The 9,934-nt window shown below is 51.1% G+C and overlaps 1 long non-coding RNA gene across 1 annotated transcript; it reads left to right on the top strand.

The window, feature by feature from the left end:
* The first annotated feature begins 1,688 nt into the window (after positions 1-1,688).
* Positions 1,689-9,021, top strand: LOC111825471. Its single transcript, XR_002828643.1, has 3 exons — positions 1,689-2,098; positions 7,768-7,893; positions 8,768-9,021. It is a non-coding gene; the product is annotated as an uncharacterized LOC111825471 (long non-coding RNA).
* The last annotated feature ends 913 nt before the right edge of the window (positions 9,022-9,934 follow it).

Genomic DNA, 9,934 nt, shown 5'->3' with positions numbered 1-9,934 from the left:
ATTAGCAGTCTTCCCCGGCATCAAGCTGCTAGCAGCTATTTCTGGAGCATTTGAGAAGTGAAAAGATTGCATTCTGCAAGAGGGTCTAATCGGGTCGCACCGCGCGCCGAGGTACCGCTGGTTCCCGCTAGCGGTAGGCTGGGGGTGGGGACTGAAGGGGAGGGGGGCTTCGGGGAACCGGACTCTCCCCGCGGAGCTGGGTTGCAGAGTCTGGAGTCTATCATATGATCTCACTCATATGTGGAATCTAATGAACAACATAAATTGTGAACAAAAATAGATCCAGAGACATAGAAGCAATTGCACAGACTGTCATACCTCAGAGGGAAGGCGGGGGAGGGAGGGAGGAGAGATCAATCAATGAACTTGTATGCATAACCCAGGGACACAGACAATAATGTGGTGACGGCCTGGGGTGAGGGGCGGGCTGGGAGAGGTCTATGGGGAGGGGGGAGGGGGACATACGTAATACTTTCAACAATAAAGATTTTTAAAAACAAAAAGAGTCTGGAGTCACCACGCTAGGCCTAGGCTGGTGGCCTCGATCACCACGGAGTATCAGCGGCATCCCCCACAAGGCCCACTCCAAGCTGACTTTTCCAAGCCAACTTCCAGAAGTGAATTCATGGCTGAATAAAGATTCTGCATATCCTTCTCCTTCAGCCAACGTTTTCCGAGGCTTGAGGTGACTCAGACCCGGTAGAGGAGGCTCGGAACCACAGAAACAGAAAAAGACAAGAGCTCACAACCAGCTGTGGCACATATTAAAGGAGTAGGCAGCTGGGCGGGCGAAGAGGCCATGGGGCTGGCTGCTGGAAAGCAGCGACTGGTGTTCCAGTGGCGGACAGGGTGTTGAGGAATGGGGCTTATTGGGGAGTGGGGGGTGGGGGTGCAGACAGGGTTCCCTGGGCCCTGTGGGAGGCTCAGGTCTGATTGAAAATGTGAGGAGTCCTTAAACCCCCTGACATCCTCAAGAGTGAAGGACCAATTCTCCCCAGGCCCATGAGCTGCTCCATGGATGACTAGGGACTCTGGGCTTCCCAACTGGCCTTCCCCACCCGGCACACAAAGGCCGGCTCCTGGAGAGGGTCAGGCAGAGAAAGTGCTGAGTCACCCAGGACTTCAAGGAGGCAGGGCAGGGCCGGGCGGCTCTGAGGGACAATGGAGCTCTAGCAACCTCACTCCAGCCGAGCTAGGAGCAGATGCCATGCCCTGGCTCCCTGAAGCCGGGTGTGGCGCTTGAACCAAATGGTCAAGGCGCTCCCTCCCCTCCAGCACCGCCCTGCCAAACCCCCTTTCAGGACCCCAACATGGGAGAGTTCCCCTGCCCACCCGCTCTACTTCCTTCTGAGACTCCACTGGGAGTCGCTTCCAGATTAATCACCAGAGCACCCTTTGAGTCACTGGCTGTGTGACCCTGGGCAACAGGCCTCAGCTTAACTTCGGAGGGTTGTTGTGAGTTTAGAATGAGTCATATAACAAGTAATACTCAGAAAATGGTGAAGAAGGAAGCCCTCAGGCACCGGTGTTGACCTCTCCCCACACAACCCAGATGGAAGAGCTGAGCCCAGGCAACGTTTCACACCAGGCTCACCTACCCCCACCCCTAGCCCCACCTCCACTCCCTCTGCCACAGCTGATTGGGCTGGGGGTGGGCACCTGATCTGAAACCTGCCAATCAGATCCTCTCTTATAAATTTGAATTAAGAAACCCAGGTCAGGTCTAACATTTTTTTCTTTGGGGGAATGACCCTTCTCCTCTTCTTAGCCCACACACTTTGATGGAGCTGACTCCATCCTTGACTTTCTTAGACGGCCCCTGGCTCGGCCTGACCAATCAGAGCACTGCACTCTCCTGGGATGGACCAATGAGATGTGCCAGACTCCCTGGCTATTGAATGAAAACGAGCCCAGCCCACAGAAGAGAGACACCAGGTCCTGAGGACTTCATCTTCTGAATCCAGCCATGCCTGTCTGCGCTTCCCACTGAAGTTTTTCCTTTTTACTTAGTTCAGACTGGATTAGGTTTTGTTCCAGATCCTAACTCATTCAACTCCTCCCTTCAAGCAGAACAAGATACAACATCCAGAAAGATGAGGTGTTTTTTTTTAAATTTTTTTCTTTATTGAATAAGGTATTACATATGTGTCCTTATCTCCCCATTGCCCCCCCTCCCCCTGTTCATGCCCTCACCCCCGCCCCGTGTCTGTGTCCACTTATATGCATGCATACAAGTCCTTTGGTTGATCTCTCCCCTTTTACCCCCGCCCCCCCTACCTTCCCTCTGAGGTTTGAGCATCTGATCGATGCTTCTCTGTTCCTGGATCTGTTCTTGTTCATCAGTTTATGTTTTTCTTTTATTTATTTTATTTTATTGTTTTAAATATATTTTTTTATTGATTCCAGAGAAGAAGGGAGAGGGAGAGATATAAACATCAGTGATGAGAGAGAATCATTGATCAGCTGCCTTTTGCACCCAAGGGATTGAGCCTGCAACCTGGGCATGTGCCCTGACTGGGACCGGAGCCCGAAACTTCCTGGTTCATAGGTTGATGCTCAACCACTGAGCCACACCAGTCGGGCTTTCTTTTATTTTTAATACTGGGATGGCTGAACAGTGTAAGAATGTTTCATTTTAGGGAAGTGTTTTTCTTTAATGTATTTTTATTGATTTCAGAGAGGAAGGAAGAGGGAGAGAGAGATAGAAACATCCACGATGAGAGAGAATCATTGATCGGCTGCCTCCTGCAAGTCCCCCACAGGGGATCGAGCCTGCAACCCAGGCATGTGCCCTTTACTGGAATCGAACCTGGGATCCTTCAGTCCACAGGCCAACGCTCTATCCACTGAGCCAAACCGGCTAGGGCAGGAAGTGTTTTCTTATATCTAACTTACTTCCATGGGATTTTATTATAGATATTTAATAAGATGGAAAGCAGTCAATCACCTTTCTAAAAACCCAAGTTGAGCCCTTTGTGTAAGGGTGTGACGGTCAATTTGCATATTACCTCTTTATTATATAGGATTAGTGCTCCCACCACATTAAGAACTAGAGAGACAAACCATGGTAGACAGAATAATGACCGCTCATAGATGTCTACGTCCTAATCACCCAACCCTGTAAGTATGTTACCTCGTATGTCAAAAGCACCATGACAGATGTGGTCATGTTCAGGATCTTGAGATGGAGAGATCACGCCGGGTTGTCCGGGGGGAGCCCATGTAATGATGAGAGTCTTTAAGAGAAAGAGTCAAAGGAGAGAGAGATGGGAAGAGGCAGCCTGCTGGCTTTGACGATGGAGGAAGAGCCATGAGCCACCCATCTAGGCGGCCCCTAGAAACTGGACAGGATTCTCCCCTCAGAACCCCCAGAAGGAACCAGCGCTGCCAACACCTCCCTTTTAGCCATGAGACTGATTTTGGTTGGATTGCTGACCTCCAGGGTAAAATAATACATTTAAGTTGTCTTAAAGCCCAAACCTGCTGGTTTGTTGTAACAGCAACAGGAAACTAATGCCTCTGGCAGGCAATGCTGTCAATGATTGGTGGGGTCCTATGCTCAGGCTGCTATGACAGGACGCCGCAGACCGGGGCTTACGCAGACATCGATGTCTCGTCGTCTGGAGGCTGGACGTGTGAGGCCAGGACCAGGCTCTTGGTGGGAACCCCCTTCCTGGTCGGTCTCCACATGGTCCTCCTTGGTGTGTGCAGGCAGAGAGCACAGCTTGGCGCGGGCTGGGACTGCTCAACCTGCATGTGTGGTCCAACACTTACCCGCACCCAGGTGATGTGTGGCCTTTGCCCTCGGCTTCTGGAACATGATCGCCAAGCCCTTGCAATGTCATGTCAGATAGGAGTGTTTTCTTTAGGGTGAGGGTTGGCCACACAGGGTAAACTAACAATATGAGCCCGAGCAGGGTGGCTCAGTGGTTGAGTGTGACCCCTGCACCAAGAGGTGGCCTGTTCCATTCCCGGTCAGGGCACATGCCCAGGTTGCGGGCTTAATCCCCAGAGGGGGCCATGCAGGAGGCAGCCAATTGATGTTTCTCTCTCATGCAAGTTTCTATCTCTCTCTTCCTCTCCCTTCCTCTCTCTGGAATCAATAAAAACCTGTTCTTTAAAAACTAACAATATGATTTAGGGTGGGGACTGACCATACTGGATAAACTACCCTGGGATTTAGGGTGGGGGCTCTGAGTCACGCAGTAACAGCTGGACCTCCAGCGGGACTGGAGGCTGATGGTGTCAGCTACGTAGAAAGTTGACTGCAGACCCCAACAGACCTCTGGACAGCAAGGCTCGGTGACGCCCCGGCTGACGGGGTGCCGGGCGGAGGGTCGTGCAGCACTGCTGGAGTTCACACTGTCTGACTCCACTGGGGAGGACAGTGGGAGCCCCTCGTGTGGAACCCCCGTCCTCTGCCCGGCATTGCTGCTTCTGGCCGGCTATTCTGTGTTCCTCCCCTGGGATAAACCATAACTGTGAGTCTAAGGGCCCTTGGTGAATTATCAAATTAAGGGTGGTCATGGAGCCCCCGAACCTGTCAGCAGTGGGGGTGGTCTGTGGACTGCACGCCCTCTAATGTCCACTGCCCGAAGCCACACACACACACACACACACACACACACACACATACACACACACATACACACACATACACACATACACACACATACACACATACACACACATACACACACATACACACACATACACACACATACACACATACACACACACATACACACATACACACATATACACACACACGCATACACACATACACACACACACACACACGAGTCTTGTGTGAGGACTGTCTTCTCCTGATTTCTCCTGTCGACCAAGGTCTGCTGTCACCCTGGCTGAGACCACGCTGCCCGCTGGACTTCTTCCCCAAGGCCCTTCCAGGAGCTGGAGAGCGGCTGCTCCCTCACGGGCCCCACCGCCAGTGCCGCCTCCTCTGTCCTGGGGCAGGAAGGGCTTCCCTTCTAAGTGTTTTTTAAGATTTTTTAAATTGATTTTTAGAGAGAGAGGAAGAGAGAGAGAGAGAGAGAGAGAGAAACATCATTGGCTGCCCCCTGCACGCCCCTTCTGGGGATGGAGCCCACAACCTTCCAGCACATCAGACAACTCCCAGCCACTGAACCACTCAGACCAGGGCTACGGGGGTCTCTGATGGAGGAGAGACTAGGGAGGAAGAGCTGACCCCAGGGTTTTCTCTGGAAATGGCATAGCTCTCCTAAAACTCATGAGGTCCCTCCTCCCTCTAACGCCTGCCCTCCGTCTCCCCCAGCTGCCCAGGGGGGAGTGTGGAGCCGCAGACACAGCCCTCCCTGCCCTGTCAGCACAGCCCAAGGCCACAGCAGCCTCAGATGCCTCTCGAAGTCCAGACGTTTCAGGTTAAAATCTAAACTTAGCAGCCCTGTTGCCCTGGGATTACAAAACAAGTTCTTCCATGACTCTTATGTAAGAGTGTTAGGCCCTGTCTCCTCCCTCCCCCTCCCCAGGTCCTCCTCACCCCCGGGGAAATGCTGGCTTCCCCTTAACTGTGCTAAAGGCTCCCCCAAATCAGGGACCCCACCTCTTCTCTCCCCTAAGCCCCAAACACAAACCTCATAATTCCACACACAGCAAATCGGAAGAAGGAGAGAACCCAGTTTGCTACTCCCTGCCTGGCTTTTAGGCGTGATCCTGCCCAGCCACTGGGGATTGGACCACCGACCTCTCCACGACCCCGAACATCAGACTTCCCCAAAGATAAGGAAACACCCTTATTTTCCAGAGATGATGGAACAGGCTGCTTGCTTACAAAGCCTTCTGGGGGAAATAAATAACCAAAGCTGCCAAGATCTTAAGAGACACAGGGTGGTCTAAAGCGAAACCATCCCGGCCGGCGTGGCTCAGTGGCTCAGTGGTTGAGCATTGACCTATGACCCAAGAGGTCACCATTTGATTCTGCTCAGGGCCACATGCCTGGGTTGCAGGCTTGATCCCCAGTGTGGGGATGAGCAGGAGGCAGCCGATCGATGATTCTCTCTCATCATTGATGTTTCCCTCTCTCTCTCCCTCTCCCTCCCTCCTGTGCTAGCCCTGGAGAGACCATGGGGGCAAAGGCAGACACAGTCCCACCTTTCTTCACGGAGCTCATAGGCTACAGGGAGAGGCAACATATTTGCAAATGTGACGAATGCTATGTGTGGACAAACCAGGCGCTATCATACCAAGTCATACAGAGGGGACCAACCTTAACCAAGAAGGTTGGGAAAACCGCTGCAGAACTAACGGTTGAGCTAAGGCAGTGATGGCGAACCTATGACACGCGTGTCAGAGGTGACACGTGAACTCATTTTTTTGGTTGATTTTTCTTTGTTAAATGGCATTTAAATATATAAAATCAATATAAAAAATATAAGTCTTTGTTTTACTATGGTTGCAAATATCAAAACATTTCTATATGTGACACGGCACCAGAGCTAAGTTAGGGTTTTTCAAAATGCTGACACGCCAAGCTCAAAAGGTTCGCCATCACTGAAAGGTCTGAAGAAAGAATGACCCGCTTTTATTGAAAGGACACCAGCACGCATTTCTTAAATTACTCACAGTCCTCTCCCTGCCCACCTACCATCATTGCAACTCTGTTTTGTTTTTTGTTTTCCTGTATAATAAATTCGGCTCCAGGCCTTGTCGCTATATTGCTACAACATTTCACCATCCCTCACGTATATGTATTGAATCTTCCGTTTTTCTCCCATGTTGCTGTGTTGTTTGGTGATGGCCATTTGTAACACTGTCCCATGTTTCCGGCGGGAGAGGATTGAATGTTTCCGGCGGGAGAGGATGACCTAAATGGTTCCCCAATTGTTGTTCATTTCCACGTGAGGAGGGACGTCCATGCAGCCTAACGGCGCTCCAGAATCAGCTCCGCTCACAGTTCCTCTGCCTGGAGCTGCCCTGTCCTGTGCCCTCCTGTGAGTGTCCACTGAGGCAGGTGGGAGGGACTCTGAGGCCAGGCAACTCGGTGGTGGGCGAACCTGACTGCGGACGGATCAGGGGTCATCAGGGAACCTCCATAAAGTACGGGTTCTGGGGCCCCGTCGGGATCTCAGGCAGAGGCGAGTGGAGGGTTTAAAACATGTCCACGAATTCTTCCCCAATCCTCCCTCCCAAAGCTGGATCCCAACCCCCCTTCCTGAGGAGGACCAGAGGATGTAAGGACCCGCTTCCAATGGAAACAGGAAGCAGGAGTGATGCCGGGCGGGCGGCCTGGGCAGGTGGGAAAGCAGTGAGCTCCTGCCCTGCTCTCTCTCGCATCACTCACGGGGAGGGGCCTCCAGCGGGCCTGGAAGAGGCCGGTACCGGGAGGAACTGAGTCCTGCCAGCAACTGCTCCCGTCGCATCATCTAGGACAGTCCCAGTTCCCACCGTGGAAGCCCCACATTCCAGGAAACCTCCTACTCCCGGGCCATGGAGACCAGTGGTCACCCCGACCCGCAGCGCCAACTCTCCAGCCGTGTCCGTGGGCCGCCGGCAAGCCCACCCCCCAGCCCAGCCAACGCGCAGATGACCGCAGCGGGAGCAGCGTGTTACTGCGACCTCACAGGAGGCTGGGCCTGAAAACACAGCTGAGTCACTCCTTTTTTTTTTTAACTGATTTGAGGGAGAGAGAGAGAAATATCGACCTGCTGCTCCACTTGTTTATGCATCATTGGTTGCTTCTGGTACGTGCCCTGACCAGAGTTTGAAACCACAATCTTGGCGCAATAGGGCGCTGCTCTAACCACCTGAGCACCCGGCCAGGGCCAGCGGAGTCAGTCTTGACCTCCCGACCTACAGAAAGCATGTGAGATGATAAAGACTGACTGTCCTCAGCCACTACGTTTGCAGCGATAGGTGAGTAACACACTCAGACGCCTGGATTTCGAGGCGCCCCTGGGTGGTCAGTCTCTGAGTCGGCACCTGTGAGCCCTGGGTCAGAGCTCAGTCCCCAGAGCAGCACTTTCCACTGGAACGTAGGTCCGTGTAGGTCCGTGCCTCCCCATAGGAGAGTCACTGGCCAATGTGGCTACTCAGCACTAGGGAGGTGGCTGGTATGACTGAGGAACTGAACTTGTTTAATTCAATGAATTAAACTTCAATCTTAAATAGCACACATGTATGATTTGATCTATGGAACATTCTCAAAATGACAAAACCATGGAGATGGACAAGCGACGAGTGGTCCCGAGGGGTTGGGGTAGAGGGGGAAAGGGTGGTGTGGGGGACGATGAAAGGGTAGCACGTGAGGGATCTTCGTGGTGACGAACAGCTCTGTCTTGATTATGGTGGTGGTCACACAAACCTACACGTAAGGAAATGACGTAGACTGTGCACATTGCACCAACGTCCGCTTCCTGGTTTTGATATTGTGCGGCAGGAATGTAAAAAAAAAAAAAATGCCATCATTGTGGCTCTAGACACTGGAAAAGGCAAGGAAACAGAATCTGTCCCAGAGCCCTGGGGGGAGCGTGCCCTGACAAGGCCTGCATTTGGGAAACCATTTCAGACTTCTAGCCTCCAGAGCCGTAAGACAAGAAATCCGTACCGTTTTAAGCCATCCATGTGTGGTCATTCGTTACCCCAGCTGTGGTAAATTAATACGTTACCTGGCAAAACTGTACCGTTTGACCCAGAAACCTACTTCCAGGGATTTACTCTGAGGATATACCTCCAACAAAACAAAATATACGCGCGCAGTTATTCATCGCAGAATTGTTTGTCGTTGCAGAACTCTGGAAAGCACCTAAATGCCTGCAGCTAGGAGAGTGCCTGTCTAGACCACGGCATGACGGTATGATGGAGCAGCGTGCAGCTCTAATTAAACGGGGGGAAACTGAGACAAATTGATTCCCAAGAGATATTAAGTGAAAAAAAAGAAAAATGCAAAAGGATATCTATTTTTCATGTAAAAAAGTAGGGGGTTAAGAAAATATACATGGGCCCTGGCTGGGTAGTTCAGTGGTTGGAGCCTTATCCCGATGCACCTAGGTTACAGGTTTGGTCCCGGTCGGGGCGCATGCAGGACTCAAATAAGGAGTGCTGAATGGGTGGCACAACGGATCTCTCTCTCTCTCTCTCTCTCTCTCTCTCTCTCTTTCTCTCAAATATAAATCAATAAATTTTAAAAATTTAAGAGAGAAAATGCATATGTATCTGCTCATTGTGCAAAAAGAAATTGAGGAAGGAGGACCTAGTAACTAGTGAGGAAGGTTACCTCACAGGGAGGTTGGGACCGGGTGGTAGGAAGAGGGAAGGGGAATGGGTAGGAGGAATGACGGTGCCACTTCTCTGAGTGTATCTGTTTGAATCGTTCTGAGTCTTAAAAACATGGTAATATTTTACATATTTAAAAATTTTAATTAAACGCAACCAGGAAGTGAGGAAGCCCCAAGTGGAATAAAAATAGTAATAAGTGAACTTACCTATATTAAAAACAAATAACAGAGCCAGCTACGCCAAAGAGGTGTGGAAGAAAAGACCTAATCCAAGTAGCTTTGGGGAACATTGTTTTGATACACGTGGTAAGACTAAAGACAAAGCAACAAACTGTACACACATCTCATTAATCTGCTCTCCAGGAGAGAATAGGTTAGCAATTTGAAGACTACTTTATGTGCATAATGGATTGAATAGTGTCCCCCAAAAAGATATACCCCAGTCCTACCCCCCCCTCAATACCCATGAATGTGACCTTATTTGGAAATAGTCTTTGCGGGTATAAGTAAGTAAAAGATCTTGCGATGAGAATGGGCCCTAAATCCATGGCTGGTGTCCTTATAAGAAGCAGGAGAGATCTGACAGCCAGAGACGCCCAGGGAGGAGGAGGCAGTGATTGGAGTCATGCAGGTCCACGCGGAGGGCCACCAGGGGCTTGGCAGCCACCAGAAGTCAGGAG

Source organism: Myotis lucifugus, unplaced genomic scaffold (genome assembly GCF_000147115.1).
Source record: "Myotis lucifugus unplaced genomic scaffold, Myoluc2.0 scaffold_28, whole genome shotgun sequence".
Lineage (NCBI taxonomy): Eukaryota > Metazoa > Chordata > Mammalia > Chiroptera > Vespertilionidae > Myotis > Myotis lucifugus.
The sequence above is the reverse complement of the archived record's forward strand: the minus strand, read 5'-3'. Positions and strand labels throughout refer to the sequence as shown.